Source organism: Mustela nivalis, assembly GCF_964662115.1.
Source record: "Mustela nivalis genome assembly, chromosome: 10".
NCBI lineage: Eukaryota > Metazoa > Chordata > Mammalia > Carnivora > Mustelidae > Mustela > Mustela nivalis.
In genome coordinates, this window is record NC_139029.1 from 65,924,540 (window position 1) to 65,944,875 (window position 20,336).

The 20,336-nt window shown below is 36.9% G+C and overlaps 1 protein-coding gene across 2 annotated transcripts in view; it reads left to right on the forward strand.

The window, feature by feature from the left end:
• Positions 1 to 3,136: 3,136 nt before the first annotated feature.
• The window catches only part of ADGRL2 (adhesion G protein-coupled receptor L2), a 606,730-nt gene continuing 589,530 nt past the window's right edge, over positions 3,137 to 20,336 (forward strand). For both annotated transcript variants that reach the window (XM_082687753.1, XM_082687770.1), the window contains exon 1: positions 3,137 to 3,195. The gene's annotated coding sequence lies outside the window, so the exon portion shown is untranslated. The remainder of the gene's footprint in view (positions 3,196 to 20,336) is intronic.

Sequence of the window (20,336 nt, forward strand, 5' to 3'; positions counted from 1 at the left end):
AAGAACCAAGATATTTGGCCTAGAAAAGAGAAGACTAACGGAAATGTAAGAAATAATTGATATAGATATCTTTCAACAAATATTTATTGACACCCTAATACAAGCACTGGGCTAAACAGAGAAAATAAAAAGAAACTGATCTTTTATCCCCTAGTTAATGGACTTTAAAGTCAAGAAGAGGTGACAAGACTTTAAATAATCACACAAATGAACATTAGATAACAAATAGTGCTAGGAAAGGGAAAGAAAAGCTACAACGAAAAAATAAATAAACTGATCTCATTGGGATGGAGCACAACATCAAGGAAGTCTCTCTGAAGAAGTGACATTTAAATCAAACAAATAAAGTTGGGGGAGGAGGGAGGGCAGGCTTCGTTGCAAGCAATGATAATGGCCATGCAAAGTCTCATCATCAGAGCCCCTAAGGAGGAAAAGAGCTTAGCAGAATTGAGGAATGGAAAGAGGGGAGGATGATTAGAGCATATTAATGAATAAGGAAAAATAGTGTGATTTGAAAGAGAGGCCAGATTGTTCTAGGCCTTTGGAGACACATTACGTCTTCTAAGTGCCAGGAGTAGCTGTGGAGGCATTTAAGTGCAGGGTAAGGTAAGGAGACTTGCCTTTCACAAAAATCACTCCGGCTTTGTGTGGATGATGTATTGGAACGGGGCTGCAGGTGGTGAAGGGTCTACTTCAGAGGCTATAGCAGTAGAAGAGACAAGAGAGAACGCTCATTTGACCTACACTGGAAAAAGGAGATTGAATAACAAAGATTCAAACACATTTTGGAGGCCGTATCAAGTGATTCTGTCGATGGATTGAATGTGGGCGCAGAGAACAATACGGGACTGAGCAAGACCCCCATTTTCTGATACATGTAAGGAGATGAATGACTGCGAAGTGGAGAAACTTTAAAGCAGAAGTTGAAATGCCTTGGCTTGGCCACAATAAGTTTGAAAAGCAGGATCAGTTGTTTAAACAACAACAGGGGCTTCTGGGTGGCTCAGTCTGATAAGCCTCTGACTCTTGATTTTAGATCAGGTCATGATCTCAGCAAGGTCAGGAGCCCCCCACAGGGCCCAGCGCTTAGTGGGGAGTCTACTTGAGAGTCTCTCTCCATTTCCCTCTGCAGCCCACACCCTTGCTTACCCTTTCTCTTTCAAATAAATAAATAAATATCTTAAACAAAAACTATAAAGTTTTCACATTATTTGGGTGAATAACTGGTGAGTTGTCAGGCAGAATAGAGAGCAGAATTATTTTGTCTTCTTTACAAAAACAGATCTACAACCACAATGTCAAATTTACCAGAAGTCAGATTCAACTCAGTCCATGAAAGAATGATTTTTAAGAACTAAACTGTCCAAAAAAAAAAAAAAAAAGGAAGAAGAAGACTGACTTGGAAGGGGCTAAATTTCTTCTCACAATAGGTCTATTGGCAGAGACCAAGGTCTGTAGGAAAGGACTTGGGTCTCCTCCAGCACTATTGTGTTCAATTTCGGGAATCATATTTTAAAACCTTGAGAAGAGGGGCACCTAGGTGGCTCAGGTGGTTATGACTCCAACTCTTGGTTTTAGCTCAGATCTTGATCTCAGGGTCATGAGATTGAGTGGCATGTAGGGCTCCTCATTCGGTGCACAGTGTGCTTGAGATTCTCTCCTTCTCCCTACCCTTCAACCTTTCCCTCCTGTCCCGCTCGGATGTCTCCTCGGCCACTCTGAAATAAATAAATAAATAAATAAATAAATTAATAAATTAATAATTTAAAAATAAATAAGTAAATAGAATAAAACTTTGAGAAGAAAACAAAGAAGATCCTCACTTAGGTCACTGCAGGTGTTTAGTAAACCATTTAATTGCTGATTGCTACCGGGCATGTACCTGGCACCTTTCTACCAGAAGGGTTATTGATTGCATCAAGCAACTATTGGTTATTTAGGGAAGTGTGTGCACTTTCCCTCTTGGGTAAGCTAAGGTCAGCACCATGCCAGAAATGGACTGCAAAGGTCAGAATCAGAGATGTCTCTTCTGTTATGACCCCAAGTTCTCCTCATGCAAATGTCACTAATTTATTATGGCTTGCTTTCTTGCTGTACTTAAACTTAGCCTCAAGCATCCTCTTCCACCTAGCACTCCCAGATAATCAATACCTTCTGACTGACATTGTCATTTGAGATGATCTCCAACCTGGCTGTCAGGAAGGCTAAACCCCATGACTCACAGCTCTTAAGGGCATCTACCCTCACAGACAACCCCAGGGAATGAAAAGCTATGATGATTTCTTCTAGGACTGGAGCATCTCACTGAGAATTAATGCCACTTGCCAGCCCGAGCAGTCTTTTCTTTTTTTCTATTGGTACTGCTTCACCCCCCCCCCCCGAAAAAGCTTTGCAAATTTAAGACTATGGTGCAGTGTGGTCTCTATAAACACAAGTGAGTGGAAAAAAATCGCTATATCTTTAGGTTTGTCATAATAACTTGGTATGTGATCCTACATTAAGTGAAGAGTGAGAGAAGAATTGGCCACATAGCCAGCAACCCATTGTAGACACTGTACCTAATCAGAGCCAGAGATTTGAGGCAAAACATTTTAGTCCTCGGGGCGGGAGTAGGAGGGGGGGGCAGGGGAGAGGAGAAAAAGGCTTATTTTTCTTTTTCATAGACTTTAGCCTTCAGTAATAATTGTGTGCTTTGTGACTGTGGTTCAGAGATAGTACCTATCACATTAGAGTTCAATTTTAATATATCTAGAGCTCTTTAATAAGACAGTCTGTTAAGACTAGGGCACTGACTGATTAATAAGTTGGTTCAAGTAGACTTTCATTCGGTTCTCAGGAATAAGTGCTCTGTCTAGTTGATAAATTTCCACACTAAACACAAACGTTGTTATTTGTCATACACTAACTGTTTTAATGGGCCATTCTTCATGATCTTTAAGAACTATCAATTGATCTCTAGAACTCAGATGTCACCCTGCAATCCAGCTATGTTCAAAGAATCTAAGTTTAAGTGAACTACAATATAAAAGAAGTTAAAAAAACACATTAATTTGTTCTAAGGACAGAAATGTATTAAGCCCATTAATGAAGATGTGGACAACAAGCAGTGACTCAAGACTGTTATTTTCCTCCACAGCAGAAATATAGTCAACAATCCAGACAGTTATATCTTCAGATCCTCAGGTTCTAATAAAGGTAAGTCTAAGAATTCTATTTAGACTTTCGGACCATGACATCTTGAACCATCAGAAATAATCAGATATGTCTAAATCATCTGGGAGATAAACTCAGTGATTTCATACTTGTAAAACATAAACTCCAGAGGCAGCTTAATTTTCACATTTATCATTTGTGATCATTCTTCCAGTTCCTCCTTGCCTAAAAAACTATATCAAACTCAGATTTCCCTTCAGCAGACTGGCAGGACAAGGCCACTTAATTCAAATAAAACCCAAAATGCTGAGAAATGAAATGAGTTGTTTTTTTAAAGAGGTTCAGGGCAAACACTTATGTCCAGGAGTACAAAGGGATATGCCTGTTTCTTCATCTGATAGTCTCTGGTGGTGACATTAGCACATCGATGTTTTATGCATTTCATACATAATGCTCCTCGTGATTATAAAATCCGGACTGTAGAGCTGAATTAGGTTTGCTGAGAATGGAATGGGGTGGGAGGAAGAACATGGGCTATTGAGAAAAATCGTCCGTTGCTTTATCTTCTAGGAGATCTGTGGGAGCCTTTCTTTCGGAAAGTGCTCAAAGACAGATCAAATGTGATAATAAAGGTTCACTATCTGAGCAGGTCTGCCCTAGAAATAGTGCTTTAGAAATCTGAGGTGGGAAAGAAAGGCAGCCTGTGCCAGAAACTGATTAAATTTCAGTCATCTATCCAAAGAAGTCCCTAGTTGCTTGTAAAATGCTCCATATAATTACAGTAACTACGGGTTTTAAAGGAATTTACACATTAGCCTTTATCATGGGACTTTCTTTGTGGGTGCATTTCTACTTTAAAATCAATATCTCTAAAATAAACTTTAATAAGATTTATTAATTTTATCTATGTGGACCTTTTAAAAGTCAATATCAAATATCTTTCTCCAGATTCTTCTTGGCATTTGAAGAAGCTTAGATATAATCAAATGTCATGCCCTCTGTATGTTAAACGATCATTGTTCTATGACTTTGCTCTTGTATACAACGCAGCCCGATTTTAAACTTTGAAAGAGTTGTGAATCAATACAAAGACTGTTTAAAATGTGTGGGTCATCCTGATACACGATCTCAGTACTATGGACAAGGCTCATTAGTTGCTTCTTGAGCTATTATCTTGCTCAGTGTTAGATTTGAATAACCCAGGGAAGGAGTTTGACGGCCCCCAGTTGACCCTGCACTATGGTGGCTAAAATCACTTTTTCAAAACATCTATACGCTCTACGAAAAACAAAAAGGCTTTTATAAAGTTGTGTCCCAGAGAACAAGCTTACTATATTTCATTGGAAGTAAAGAGCATTTATAGGATATCACAGCCTTCAAACCTTTTCTTTTTCAAGAGAGACTTGGCACCAACATTTCTTCTCAGTAAACCTCAAAGGGGAAGACTCCCTGCCGACCACAGACTCAATGGCTTCATGTTAGGTGGTTATAATCTTAATCCAAAGAAGAATGAATTTGTATTTTTCATGGAAAGGAAGACTTCTGAGGAAGTCAAATGTTAAGATCTTCACGGATGCCAGAAAAATTCTATCACTAAAGCATAAAGGCAACATCAAATTTTGTTGCCCCCTGAAAATGAACTTGATTTAGTCTTAAATTTTAGATGTTTGTAAGCACAAAACTTAGGCCAACTTCCCATCCTTAACAAAAAAACAAAACAAAACAAAAAATTTTAAAAAGGAAGAAAGAAAGAAAAAGTAGAAATTAAGCTTTAGTACCAGATTAGAAGCTTAACTATGTTTCCTTTTTTCTGTCTTTACCCTCATAATGTCTAGTTTCTTGAACTGTAGCTTCTATGTAATAAATTTGTATACTACCTTGGAAAACTTACTAAAAGGTGAATTTATAATAGTTAAACAGTACATATTGATTAGGCACACCATAAAAATATAATTTAGTAATTAGCCAAGGTAAACATCATATAGTTCCACTTAGATAACATGGAGAGAACAATATTTCAGTATTTGAACATAGCTAACTACCAGGGATAAAGATCACCTCAATTTCAGTATCTGTAACTACCCAACTCAGCAATAAGCTATCTCTAGGCACCGTCCCCTTTTCACATACACAGAAAAAAGAAAAAAATGCTATTTGACACTGCATTGACTCAAAACATCAAAGGGTACAGATGTACTTAATTATCATTTTATAGTCTGCCCTTTACCTGGACTATTTGAATAAGGTTTTTATTTCCTTCCTTATTTGCTAGTAAATGACATTTTACATGATCTATAGAGGATCTATCAATCTGTATTAGGATTGGGTCTAGTTGCTTATAATGTAAAACTGAATTAATAGCGGCTAAAACCAGCTAATAGATATATAGATATAGATATAGATATAGATATAGATATAGATAGATAGATTTTTTTTTTTCATGCAAAGGGAATCTGGAGTTAGTCTGCCCATGAGTAGTATGGTGGTTCCATAGTTACAAGTCACCCATGCTCCTGTTGTCTTTCTACTCTTCCCCCCTGCATACTTGCTTGCTTTCTTTCAGTTTCTCTCCTGTTTGCAAGATAACACTAATACTCTAGCCATTACATTCTTTTTCCAAACACCAGAGAGGGCAAGGGGAAAATGGCCTGCCGGATCATCCTACTGCATTCTTCTCAAAATAGCACCACCACCACATACCCAATGACTCGTATTTATATCTCATTATCCAACCTCATTTTGAAAAGAGGCTGAAAGATAGTTTTGTAGACATACACTCTGCTGTTTCCAACAACATAGGAATTCTCTCACTTAAGAAGAGAAGGGGGATATGTATAAGGTGGGCAGATAATAGTTCCTTCCATACGGTCTTGAAATTTGGTCCTTTAAACATGCTTTCAAGGTGGCTTGTTTGGGGACCTGTAGCCCCAAATCTAATGCAAACTATTTTTCCAAAAGCCAGATGGAGATTCTGTGAGCTCAGATCCTTTAGCTTCATCTGCCTGCTTGAACAGCATTGTATTGTAGCAGTAAATGTTCCAAATATAAACTGCAACTTGAAGATAATTTGGTTAATCAAACCCGTTCCAACCCCCAACTATATTTTTAGGTATCAACGTATTTTTCACTTGTGAAACGTTAAAGTGATAGGCACCTATGATTTAAGCACCTTTTATTTTCACAGCTTAAGAGCATGAGAGAGAAAAATTGTTGGTTTTACATTATACATGTTTTCCTTCTGTTTCCCCTCAAATGCAACGTTACCAGCACGTTATTCTATTATTCTAGAAATTACAATCTTCACAGATTGTCATCTGACAACTCCACTGGTGCAGATGTCCTTCTTTGGCTTTTCACATTTCCAATGATTAGTTTTTATTCTGAGTTACGGTGAAATAGAAAAAAGAATTTCATTTTAATTAAATTGCTCATATACAAATGGCCATGTTTTGGTCATCCGAGAAGCTTTTTAGTTTCTAGCCGGTATTTGCCATAAGCTAATGAACTAGAGCATCACAAGATTAAAGACTATTAAAATACGGATTTTTCCTGGCCATGTTTAGCATCTCATCATTATGATGAGGATGACCAAAACTCTCTGAAATATTCTGATGTTTTATAGAAAAAGAAGGTCAGAAGATAATCTCAAATACTGACCCAGTAGAGATTAATTCAAAAAAAAAAAAAATTCAAACAGATTTCTAAAAGCATCACATGCCACAGAATGAAGCACATGTCATACACGGGCTGGTCTGTGACATCTGTAGCTGAGAGCAGAAAAAAAGAGAGAGGTCACACATTTTTATGTTAACATGTTTGCACGCCCCCTTGGAGAATATTCCACTGCTGAGGACCACACAAATGATGCAACTCTAATTTGTCTAAATTTAATCCCAAAATAGCTATGACGTCTTATTTGACCAGAGACCAAGAACGTTGTAGGGGGTCATTATCTGGAGAGCTTGAATGTCCTTAGGTCAAATATTATTTTAAACTGGGATACCTTTGAAATTCGGTTACATTAGTGGATCTTTCCTCTTACACTGTGCCATTATCACTCAAGTATACACAAGGCGTTAAGCCACAGCATACCTGATCATCACCACCACCTGCTGCCAACAGCTGTATCAGTCAACAACAAATGTATTCTAATCGTGTCCTCGAAAGAACGGTTTCACACCTTTGGAGGCTGACATCTGCGCCATGTAGAAGGGGAAAAAAGTGTGTAAGATCTGTATTTATTATTACTTGCTGTATGCATCTGAGAAAACATGTAAGGGTTGCCCAAAAGATATTCTAAGAACACATGTTAATAATTGTTATTGGTAACAGTTTAAAAGTTTAGCAACATTAGATTAATTTGGTTGATGAGTACATACATGACTGAATCCTACATTTCATGAATGCTGGAACCACATCTCAAACTTATTTGCATGTCCTATAGTGCCTGGCACGGTGTCTGGTAAACTGTAGGCTCTCAATAAATATTTGATGATAATGAGTATTTTACCTTACGTCAACATCAAACCAAAACATCGATTGAAAAGGAGAAGATCTTTGAAATTTAGATCTCTTAACTTCCCCATATTCATTTCTCATTTAATTCCTTTTTAAAAAATCAAGTCGTATGGGACTGCCGTGAATAATAAGAAATACACAGAATGTTAATGACAACAAGTAAGTTACAGAGAGATTTTACATTTGCAAGTAAAATGGATGGTTTGGGAATTAATTTATGTTACTAGTTTGGCTCTGAAATAATGATTAGGTAAATTTTGACCCTTGGTGAGTATGTTATTTTTTCTTTATATTGGGACCATGGTAACCAGGCAATACAAATATAGACAATAACATATCAAGTCACAGACATAATAGAGCAGTGAATAAGTGCTCATCTTTTTCACGATTATTGCCTCTATGTTATATTTATTTTCCCCAAATAATTATTAGCTTTATATAAATAATATACTTTATTCCCTTGCTAGTGGAAAATGATGTTTGACATTAAGGAAAGGTCAGGTATCATGAATGGGAAACCACAATGAGCATTGCCTTTAAGGATTATTGAATTAAGAGGTACATATATTTGACAAAGTATAGAAATCAAATAGCTGCCATGTTAGCAGTGCCCTTTTACATGCCATAGATTTATTGACATTTACTAAATATTAAAAAAAAAGTTGAAACTGTGAGTGCTTAGTATGCATTATGATGAAAAACCTAATATCACTTCCCTGAAGATTTCATGACAGCATTCTAACCAGGGTAAATTCACCAAATGACTGGACATCAGATTGGAACATAAATTAAACCGGCCAGCTAATTTTAGAAAATACACGCACAAACAAAAGTAGGTAAGTCACTATGCCAGATAAGTAGTCGCTGTTGACCTTCGAACAAGTGAAATCCCTGTTCCACCCGCATGCACGCATACTTTCCATGGGCCCGAGTCACGCTGGATAGTTTAGGGTGACAAATGGATTCTGCAAGTCACAAGGGTGCTTACTGTTGTAGACATCATGGTAGCAGCTTTCCAGCTGAAATGAAAAAAAAAAAAAAAAAAAAAAAAGTTCAACTCCACACCTTTCATTTAAGTGCAAAATCACAATGTAGGTTTTACATTCAGAACTATCATGAGAGAAGTCAAAACAATTATTTACATCGAAGGTTCTAGAGTAATTTCTCTCACAACTTCACTTACTTTTCCTTTTTTTTTTTTTTAAGGTTTTATTTATTTATTTGACAGAGGTCGAGCACAAGCAGGGGGAGGCAGGGAGAGAGAGATGCAGGCTCCCCTCTGAGCAGGGAGCCTGACACAAGTCTCAATCCTGGGACCCTGGGATCATGACTTGAGCTAAAGACCGGGACTTAGTTGACCAAGCCACCCAGCGACCCCTATTTTTCTTGATAGATAACATACTTTTTGCCCTAAATTCTGGAGTCTCCCATTTAATTAATCAAATATATTTTATATTAATCAAATATATTTGATCAATAAAGGAAAGTTTTTTGCAGAGATTAGGGGGAAGACGTAAGAATCTTTATAGAGTTTTCATAGACTTTCATATGCCGTTCAAGTTGGTTAAGTACTTCATGGGGCCAAATTGATTTGTATTCATCAGATTCGGTGATGTCTATATTCCAAAAGCTTAAAAAAACATTAAATTTCCTCATGAAAATACAATTTAATCCCAGGTAAATGTTTTTGTTTGCCATTACCTGATGGTTACATGACCTTTGAAACTTATACAAGCTTGAAATGTACCAAAAATGTCCAACTTCTCTAAGGAAACATATACTTGAATGCATAGCAATAAAGCTTCCTATGCAATACGCTCGACAAGGAATGACAGGTGGAGAAACCAGTGTAACAAAGTAACCAAAGCGCATTTGAGCACATTTGCTTTCAAGTCTCTGCTATATCCTTTCGGACTTGTGAGACCCTGGACAAGTTGCTGCACCTCTCTGAGCTGCAATTTCCCTCAGCCGAATGGAAATCATAATAACTACTTACAAGTCTTGTGAGTGCTGAACAATATAGCAAATCTGAAGAGCTTAACTCAGCACCTCAGTAATTAAGTACAATAAGCACTCAACATTTATAGTAAAAAAATCATTAAAATTCTTACTGTGGTCATGAAGTTGTGACATCATCATGGTGGTGGGCAGCAGTGGGGGTGACCTCCAACTTTCTTTTTTTCCAAGGTATTTGTTACCAAAATAAGTTCAGTAAAATGTGTATAGTAATTTAACCAAACTACAAAATGATTTCACTATCTCTATTTATACAGGAAAATACGAAAACATAAATCCCTTATACTAGATTCTGGTCACGAGAAGAATACACAATACAATATTAGTAACCCCCATCCAATTTTGCCTGGATATGAGTTTTCTTGCAATCCCAGACTCCAGATCTAGCTTTCAGAACAGGATTGAAGAAGCAGCAAATAAGGAACCTTTCCCCATATCTCAGAATAAGCAGACAGTTTATAGCATGGACTCTGTAAAGTCTGGGTCTCAGTCTGGTTCCCCCATTGGCCGGCTGTGAGACTGTGCAAGTTGTTCATCCTCCCTGTGTCTTGGGTTCTTCATCTCTAAAAACAATACCTAGATTTCAGTAATCTTGTGAGCATTGATTAGATAATGCATGTAAAGTGCATGTTATAGTTTGTTTTTTTTAACATAAAATAAATTCTCAAAAATGTTAGCTGGAATTATTATTATGACCCATGAGCCAGTCTTTCTGCCATACTGGTTTTATTCCTTTTAAACACGGCTAATTTTAGGATGAAAGGTTAGAAAATGACTTACATGTTGCAACCTCCCCAAATTTCACCAGTATTACCATCAGGGGCTTAAAAGAAACACCAGTTTTAGTTATGATTTTCTGGCCAATACATTGATAAGTTACATGAATACACTTTTCCCGAAAGTCTTACTAAAAAAAAAAAAAGAAGAAGAAGAAGAAGAAGAAAGAAAGTAGTTTGTTAACATTTAAATGGAGCCATCAATGGATAGTAGGATTTCAAATGACTTTTACTGTATTCCTTTTTTTATACTGCCTATTAACACATTTATTTTCCTAGAATTGGCACTTGTAAAAAAAATGGTTGTTCACCTCTGCCTGAAGTCATTATCACACATTGATTATCAGTCAACACCTTAGAGGTATTAGCTGCCTGTCAAAGACAGACGGTAAAAATTCTCATAGGACAGATGTGAGGAGGACAGTGGAAGCTGAGGGGCAAGGAAAAGTGTCTTAGGAAAAGGAAAAGAAAAGTGTCAAGGGTGGCAATTAAAGGAAGTGGATTATGTCAAGGACTGAGACAGGAAAAGCCAAAATATGAACCAAATTGATTTGAAAGCTTTATAACTGCAGTGATAACAAGACAAAGACACATTAAAAAAAAAAAAATCCTTGCATGTGATTCTGTATTTTTAAAAATGTGGGAGGAATCACTTCATCTGATCCTTACCAAAAAAAAAAAAGGGGGGGGGGAGGGGAAGAAAGGAAAGAAAGAAAAGAAAAAAGAAAAGGAAAACCTGTCGAATATCATTATTCCATTTTGCAGATAAAATTGCAAGGCGCAGAGTGTGCAAATAATTTAATATCACATAGCCAGAACTGAATCTTGAACCCACAATTTCTGACTTAGTCTAGTACACCAACTAGACTTAGTCTAGTACTGTCTTTCTAGTACACCAACCTGTTTTCATTCATTAGTTACATATACAGATTATCAAAATGAAGTTCATATAACCAATCCTTCACCTCCAAACCAAAAACTGTGATCCTCATTTACAAAAACATATGATTTAGTGTGAGAAATAAAATCCGCATGTACAAAAGAATTTAAGATTGCTTCCATGGAGCCAATGAGCAAATACAGAATTAAATGTAACTTACATGCATGATTCCAGCTACCTCCCCCCACACACACACTCCTCCTACCTCTATGTTCCCCTGGTATTGGTCATTCAAAATCAATTTTGGAAGAAAGAATGTAATGCAAGCATTTTTCGCCCACAGTCTGTCTCAGTTTTCACGGATTTTGAGATTCCTTCGTTCCTCCATTCTACATTTATTAAATCCTACTAATAGCTACAATCCTGAACCAAGCCCTGGGGCAACAATGTTAAAACAGACACTGCCTGTCCCACTCAGGGAGACTACCAATTCTTAACAATGTTTAGTGGAAAACTATTAGTTCTGTAAATAGTACAATTAGTTGGGGTCTAGATCTCAAAATTTCTTAACACTTCCTTCTCTTCAGCAAGTCCCTGTTTCGAGTGAAGCTGCTTTAAGGTGGCTGTTTGTGAGACAAGAGCGATTGCTATCAGAGTTCCGTTGTGATGACCTTCACTTTATCATTCCTTTCCTTCCTGATTAACGTTCAGCCGACTTGTCACAGTTTCTCCTCTACTGTGCCAATCTGCCGCTTCCAGACCTGTTTCACCTCTCTTTCTTGACTGTAACATTCAGAATCAGATTTCTGAAAATTGTGTGTGCAAGCTGTAATAATGCTCCTTTTTATAAATATGCTGATAAAAATAGGACTGTGACTCTGATACTGACCAAGGATTGGAAAAAGGAATAGTTACACAATATGTTATTGCAACCTCCCTTTTATTTCCCTCTTAATGTTCAGTAGAAATCATTTTCTAGTTTCAAATATTAGCCAGACACACAGCCAGGTGAGACTGTAAATCTTCATGGAGCCAGTCAATTGTATCCGTCTCCTTGATGTTGCATTTGAGTTGGGAATACGTGTTCATTGCCTTGGTAATTTTCTTGTGCTCATTGCCCAGGTCCCCGAGGATTGTTAAGATAAAGGACAGCTGGACCAATGTATCTATCCATGGCTGTCAATGTACAAGATTATTCTGTAAATACCATAATCCTCAAGAGTGGGGAGAGAACATCCTCATTTAGGGTGTCTCGATGGTCTGATCCTTCTGGAAAGAGTTCATAAACTTTTGCATGTGTCATCCTAGCACCATGAGATCTCTCAGAGAAATACCATTTGTTTTAAACTAGGAAAGACTGAGCCATCCTTTAGTTTCCATGGCTGCTAATATAGTCTTCTTCCAAGTTCACCAATGAGTTATTCCACTGTTCAGATCTATTTTAAGATTGCTACTGGTCTATAGGATCTGGTTGAAAACAAAATAAAACAACAAAAAATTGCTAACAACAGTTACCATACATTTCATACACTAGCATATTCTTTTGTTCAAAGAAATTCTTAGAATATAGGACTGTATCAAATGGTCGTTTCCACCCACTGGAGGTTCTACAATGTGTATTATAAATCTGTGATTCTGCTCAAGTCTTTAGTCAGATAATTTGCAAATGGAGGGCAAAATAGAGCCAGAGTTCTTAAGTCTGTGAAATATGACTCTCAAATTTCAATTCCTATTTTTTTTCCAGTGGCCTTCTTTAAGTAGGGAAAATATTTAGTTATATGATTATCTAGAAATCATTTACCCTGAAGGAATGTTGACTTCCCACAATTAACTCTCCTCTCAGCATACATTAACAAACTTTTCTTGGTATCTCTTCTAGACTAAGTACTAATATACTAACTCATAGTACAAGGGTTAATACTACCTGGCAGCTAACTTTGAGTTCATAGTGATAGAAATTAAATGACTTAACTCAGAAAAGGCTAAGAGTGCTCAGGGCGCACAATCCCTGATGTTACTTTGGGCTAACTCCACCATAAACCTGGGAATTTAATAACAATAGTTAATTATGTAGCATTCAGCATGCTCGATGCAGAAAATGCTCTGTATAATTCTGCACTCCACCCATAGGAAATTTTGGTATCTCTCTTTTGTAGATGAAGAAATTGAGCCACAGAGTGATTATGTCACTTGGCCAAATTCAGACAACCTCCAAAGGGCAGGGCTAGAAATCGAACCCAGAGAGTTTGACGTCAGCATCAAGCTTCTGACAAGTACATGGGACAGCCTCTCCTTAAACTCTGCTCTTGACCTCTGGGTCTTAAAATGCCCTCTTCTTACTCCTGTTTTGAGAGTTTCAACTCTTTTCTTATTCTTTCATCTCATTACACTATATTAATGCCTGGAATGTTTTTCTCTGCGTCTTCTTTGTGGCACTAACTTACTTATCCTACAAAATTCAGCTAATAATTTACTCTCTCTCTTAAATCTTTATTCTAATTTGAATGCAGCCTGTGTTGCTATAATACTTGCATGTGTGTGTGTGTGTGTGTGTGAGTGATAACTGATATTTACTGAGTGTTACTATGTGCCAAGCACTAATGCCTTTCCATGGATTATTTTGTTCCATCTTTGCAACATCACTGTAGGGAAGGCACTCCATTTCACAGAAAGAATACTGAAGTACACCAATAAGTAAGGAATTTGCTTATAACTGTAATTAATCAAATAATGATAACTGAAAAAAATCAGGATTCAGACTCAGCCTGAGTCCACACGCCTTAAGCACCATATCCATCTAGATGCTAAAGACAGGGGCACCTGGGTGGTTCAGTGGGTTAAAGCCTCTGCCTTCGGCTTGGGTCATGATCCCAGGGTCTTGGGATCAAGCCCTGCATCAGGCTCTCTGCTCGGCAGGGAGCCTGCTTCCTCCTCTCTCTCTCTCTCTGCCTGCCTCTCTGCCTACTTGTAATCTCTGCCTGTCAAATAAATAAATAAAATCTTAAAAAAAAAATAGATGCGACAGACAGACAGACACATACACACACACACACACACACACACACACACACACACACACACACACATGCATAACTATAATCATACTACTTGCTATATTGGTTTCTCACCTGTACTGAAAGCACCCCGAGAGTCAGAGTGATAACAAATTTGACTTCATCTCCCCGGTTCCTCCCAGGGTGCATAGCAAATAAATATAGCTAGAAAATTTAACTGTTTTAAGTTTTTCTGATTCTTTCCTATTGGTTCCCTCCTTTTTTCCTTTAGTGCCTCACCTGATACCTAGTTCCCGGGGCTTCAGTTCTTAGAAAGGCTTCTCACCTAGGTGAGCCTCACTGCTGTTGCTGTAGGTCCCACCTGTATCTTGTGATTCCCTAATTCCCAGTACCATTACTGAGGTCTCCCAGTATTTGTCTTTCTTCCTACCTTCATACACGCTCACCCTTCACCTGGGATGCCTTTCCTTCCTTTCTCTGACTGGCAAACCATAAGTTCTTCTGAATTCAGCTTAACCTTGAGCTTCGTTGGGTTCAGGTGCTCTTTTCTGCTTTTTTGTATTTATGTTTCTATGATAGCGGGACTCATGATTTGCACCGTGTTACAATTCTGTGTTTACCTGGATCTCTTCCCCCTAGAAGACTACAGAAAGGAACTTATTCATTTCAGTACCCAGGCCTAGAAGAATGGATCATGTAAAGTGTGCTCAAAAACATCATGTAGTAAATGAATAAATGCGAAATCTGGAGAAGATACTTTGAATAACATTATCTTTATAAGAGGTCTCTTTCATTGGAAAGTTATGTGTTACTGTTCTGTCATTTTCTAATGAAAGTAATTTGAAGATGTGGTCACCAACAAATAATATGTTATTAACTCTTATTTCAAAATATAGATTTAATGTAAGAAGATTGATATTTTATTCCATCTTTTTCTTGCTTTTTCAGTATATAATTAATGATAGGAGGACACATTCACCTTACTGCTACTATACAAGCCTCTGCTTTTTGAAGAGTCAAAATCCTTTTGCCCAACTTCTGCTTGGGTCACAAGTCCACATCAATGCTTCTGGTACAGAAGCAATCTTTTCTCTCTTCTAGGGTACAGGGTCATCTGATTGGGCTTTCCATGGTCCTGGATGAATAGGAAGGGAATTAAATGGCAGTGTCAAAGGAAATTACTCATTCTAAGAAGGATTCACACATTATCTATGCCCAAACCATCTCTGACACTCATTTATGATTAAAATTAAAAAAGAAGAAGAAGAAGAAGAGGCAGTTTGGCAGTATTTCTATGACAATAAAAATGTGAAGACCAAATTAAATTGATGGTGTAAGTCTGTGGCACACCAGATAAGAAAGTGTTTTTCTCAGTGGTATTTTAGAATTTAGAGACATACAGGGGGTGGGGGGGGAAGGAGAGGAAATGTGTGCCCCAGTGTGAGAAGGTCTATACAGAACTTCATTCTAGAACAAATCTTATTTAGGTTGATGTCTGATAAGTTCAAATCATCCAGCATTCTTTTCATGGGAAGTTTTTAAGGAGCAAAGGTCTTTTTAAATAAAATGCTAAAGGTCTTAAAGGTGAAAACGTCTTCCCAACAAGCTCATTATTCACCTTGTCAATAAGCACATATTATTCTACTTATTTTTATTTTTAACATAGTTCTAAGCATCTGTTTGAAACCTCTTTACATTTTTAAGCTCATGGGTGGGTACAACAGTTGGTGAAAAAGATAATAATTTCTTGATAATGTATCCCTGGAATAACATGGAGCTGAGGTAAAATGCCTATTTTAAGATATTCCAACATTATGCATCCTGACTTAAAATTGTATTCAATCCTATGTCCATAAAAGAAACAAAATTAAACTGTTAGATTTAACAGGAAACTCAAATTGATTCTTTTAAGAGTAAAAATGTTTTTTGTTTTTTTTTTTAAGGTTATGGGACTGTTTTAGTTCCTGGAATAAATACAGCAGCAAAGAGACTTTAAATGAGAGGGGCGCCTAGATTTATTTAAAAGACATGTCATCTCTTTGGCCTCTTCACACGGGGCAGAAAGAACAAAAATGATTTATCAGCCGGGCGATTTGCCTTTTAGAAAAAGGCATTTGTTTCTTATATAGGATTTGTTTCTTATATAGGCCTATTTTTATGCTTTTATTTCATGGACTGGCATTTCAACACTTAAATGCCTTTTGCTTCAAACATCAGTTTTCTCTACCAACTGAGCATTTATATTCTCTTTATAAAAGCAGGTTCTTTTCAGGTTTGAAGTAACAGTTTACTATTTATTTTATTCTGATTCTTAAGCATTTTAATGGAAGTGATACTTCTGTTACTTTCATGTGATCACATTACTGGATGATCCTATATTTCTATAAAAATACATTTGTAGAGCTCACTGGGAGTTATATACATTTATGTATCCATTATGTAACTATCTGCTAAAACCCTTCAAAACTTGGAGAATTAGTACCAATCACTGTGATAAACGTTAGTAATTGTATCTTTGTTGGATCAAAATTTAAACTAAAACAAACATGCGTCCAAATTTTACAATTTTACATTTTCCTGTAGAAAGTATGAATTGCATGAAAACTAGTTACTTCTTAAGGAAAAAATAGAAGATGAGCAGTGGTTCATGTTGGTTAGGCAAATGCGTTCCCCTCAGACTGGGTTGCCTACGTGGTGAGAGTCTGATTTCTTGGACACAGAACTTGAGAAACAAAGGTTGCTTTACACCTCGCTGCAGGTCTGGAATTATAATATACCAAGCATAAGAACTTTAGAATAGATAATTTTAATAACAACCAAAATGTCCTACAGTTTCCCCCCTATTAAAATTATAAGGGCACCTGGGTGGCTCAGTGAGTTAAGCCTCAGGTCATGACTCAGGTCATGATCTCAGGGTCCTGGAATCGAGCCCCCCAGACTCTCTGCTCAGCAGGGACCCTGCTTCCTCCTCTCTCTCTCTCTCTCTGCCTACCTCTGCCCACTTGTGATCTCTGTCTGTCAAATAAATAAATAAGCTCTTTAAAATTCTCATTATAAATGCCCAAATTAATCCACTAAAAAATCGCTTAAATGCCCATATATTATAGATCCTATGTTAAGAGTCTATAGAAATTACAACAAATAGTGAGAAACATGGAGTTACACTGGGATTGATCAAACCAAATTAGATCTATATTCTAATTTATCACATGGCTTTCAACAATTTTCTGTTTATTTTGTGATGCTTTTGAAAGACACTGATTGGCCTTATCTGAATTTAGCTATTCTACTAACTGATATCAAGCTATGCCTTCCCTGTGATTCATGGATCAAGTCACCATTTTACAGCAAATGATGGCTTGAAAGTTTCCATTTGGCTATTTGGATATAATTTTAGATAGATGTCAGTAGAAATCAAATATACTTGAGTCAACCCCTTCATCCAGGCTTTAAAAAAAAAAAAAGGCCCTGAAGTAATCTAATAAATTTTAATTTTCCATTTAGTAACTTTATTTTTCCTAATTGAATTCTTAATGCATGTGTTAAGTTTTAGGGTCTTATTTTATCTTCATAACAGCCTAAGGGAGCCAGTATTATTGTCCCCCACCCTACTGATGAAAAAAAATCAAGGTCCAAAATGTTAGCCAAATTGCCTCCTGACATACAGTAAGTACGTTGTGTAATTTAGATTTGAGCTTAGTTCTTTCCGTTTGCAAAGTCTGGATCTTTATCACAACATCAGTGTTTTCCCAATTGTACTCTGTTTTTCTAGAAATGTTAACAAGTAGCAAGTAAACAAGTAAAATGCAAGTAACATTATTTTTTCTTAAAATAAAAGAAAATTAAAGTATATGTAAAGAAAATAATAACTACACTTACTTGACATTATCATACAATAATCTTCCTTTAGTAATAAAATATTTGCTATAGTTTTAAGTGTATACAATAATTTTTTTTTAAGATTTATTTATTTTTTTGACAGAGAGAGAACACAAGCAGGCAGAATAGCAGGCAGAGGGAGAAGGAGAAGCAGGCTTCCCGCTGGGCAGGGGGCTCTTCACGGGGCTTGATCCCACAGCACTGGGATCCTGACCTGAGCTGAAGGCAGATGCTTAATGACGAAGCCACCCAGATGCCCCTACATTAATATTTTTTTAAGCCAGTAAAAGATTAAGAAAATTCAGAACTATAGTTTCTCGATGTCTTAGCTTAGGCTGCTATAATAAAATAGTATAGACTGGGCAGCTTAAACAGCAGACATTTTATTCTTTATAGCTGTAGAAGCTAAGAAGTCCAAGATGAAGAGGGGCTAGAAAATTCTGTTCTTGGCAAGGGCACTCTTCCCGGCTTGCATATGGCTGCCTTCTCGCCTGATCTTCACGTGGTGGAGACAGTAAGCTGTGGTAGCTCTTTCTTTTCTTTACAAGGGCACTAACACCATCATGGCAGCTCTACCCTCATAATCACGTCTAAACCTAATCACTTCTCAGACACCTTATCTCCTAATACTTTCACACTTAGGGTTAGGGCTTCAACAGATGAATCTGTGGAGGATGCATTCATTCCATAGTGCCTCAGGTAGAAAATCATTACATGGTATTTTAAGGAAGTAAGACACAAAAAAAGTGTAAATGGTTGTCAATTGTCTAGTTTTGGGGTTTAATGACAAATGACAAAGAAAAGTAAAAGATACATAAATAAATGAAGGATGTGCATGGATCAGTGATGGGGGTGAGCCAAGAGTTACAATTTGTGTGATTTATGATGGATCCAATTTTGGGTGCCTAAAGTGAGGAAGGTTGTAGGGAAGAGAAAGAAAAAGAGAGGAAAACAATTTTTGCCATATTGAGAAACCCAGTATTTAAATGGGACATCATCTGATTGACAAAAGGATGGTGTGGTTCAGTGTCTATATTTAAGCTTAGGCAACCTTAATCAACTAACCTCCATGCTCATAATGGACTATGCTTTGTAATTTGTCTTCTAACTTTAATAAGTATTTTGGATTGTTAATTTTTTGTCCTATGTTAATTATATAACAAATGTTTCCCATGAATTCATGATTGGTAGAATATTTTAAATGAAAAGAATATTTGTGTCTGAATCAAATAATGAAAATTGGAACAAGTCAAAATACAAATCAGCAAATTCAGCTTTTAAGTTCTCAGAAATCATAAAGTGATTTTTCTACATGAAACAATTATTTTTGAAGCATCCAAATTCACTGTGCAGATCATGTAATTAGTGATTTTCTTTCCTTAACACTCGGTACTCATATCAAACAGCTAAATGATATTTTTGCAGTCTTTTTCTCATTAAAAAAAGATCATTTTTTCCTTGCATGTAAAATTTTCCCCCAAAATGCAAAATTAATTATGCTTTCTTTTTTATCTTATCCTTTTTTAAAAAAAGATTTACTTATTTAATTTTGTGAGAGAGAGACAGAGAGGGAGCACAGGGGGGAGGAGCAGAGGGAGAAGGAGAGAGAGAATCTCAAGCAGAGTTGGTGCTGAGGGCAGAGCCCACGCTGGGTCTGGATCTCAGAGCCCCAGATCAGGACTGAGCTGAAAATAGGAGTCCAACGACTGTACCAACCAGGTACCCCGTTTTTATCTTATCTTGATAAGATTTGTTCTTTTAGTCTTAAGAAAATATGATGGATTTTTTTATGTTTTACTGAACATTTATGGCTAATACAAAGTTCGTGTGATTATGAGTTATCTGTTGCTGTGTAACAAATTATCTTAAGACATAGGGCTTATAACAACAATAAACATTTTTATATTTCACAGGGTTTATGTGTCAGGAATCTGGGAGTGGCTTAGCTGGGTGATTCTGACTCAGTCTCTCTCACAGGGTTGCTGTCAAGCTGTTCAATAGGCTTTCCTTTTTTTTAAGATTGTATTTATTCAGAGAAGGGAAGCAGGCTCCCCACTGAGCAGAGAGCCCAATGTGGGGCTCCCTCCCAGGACCCTGGTA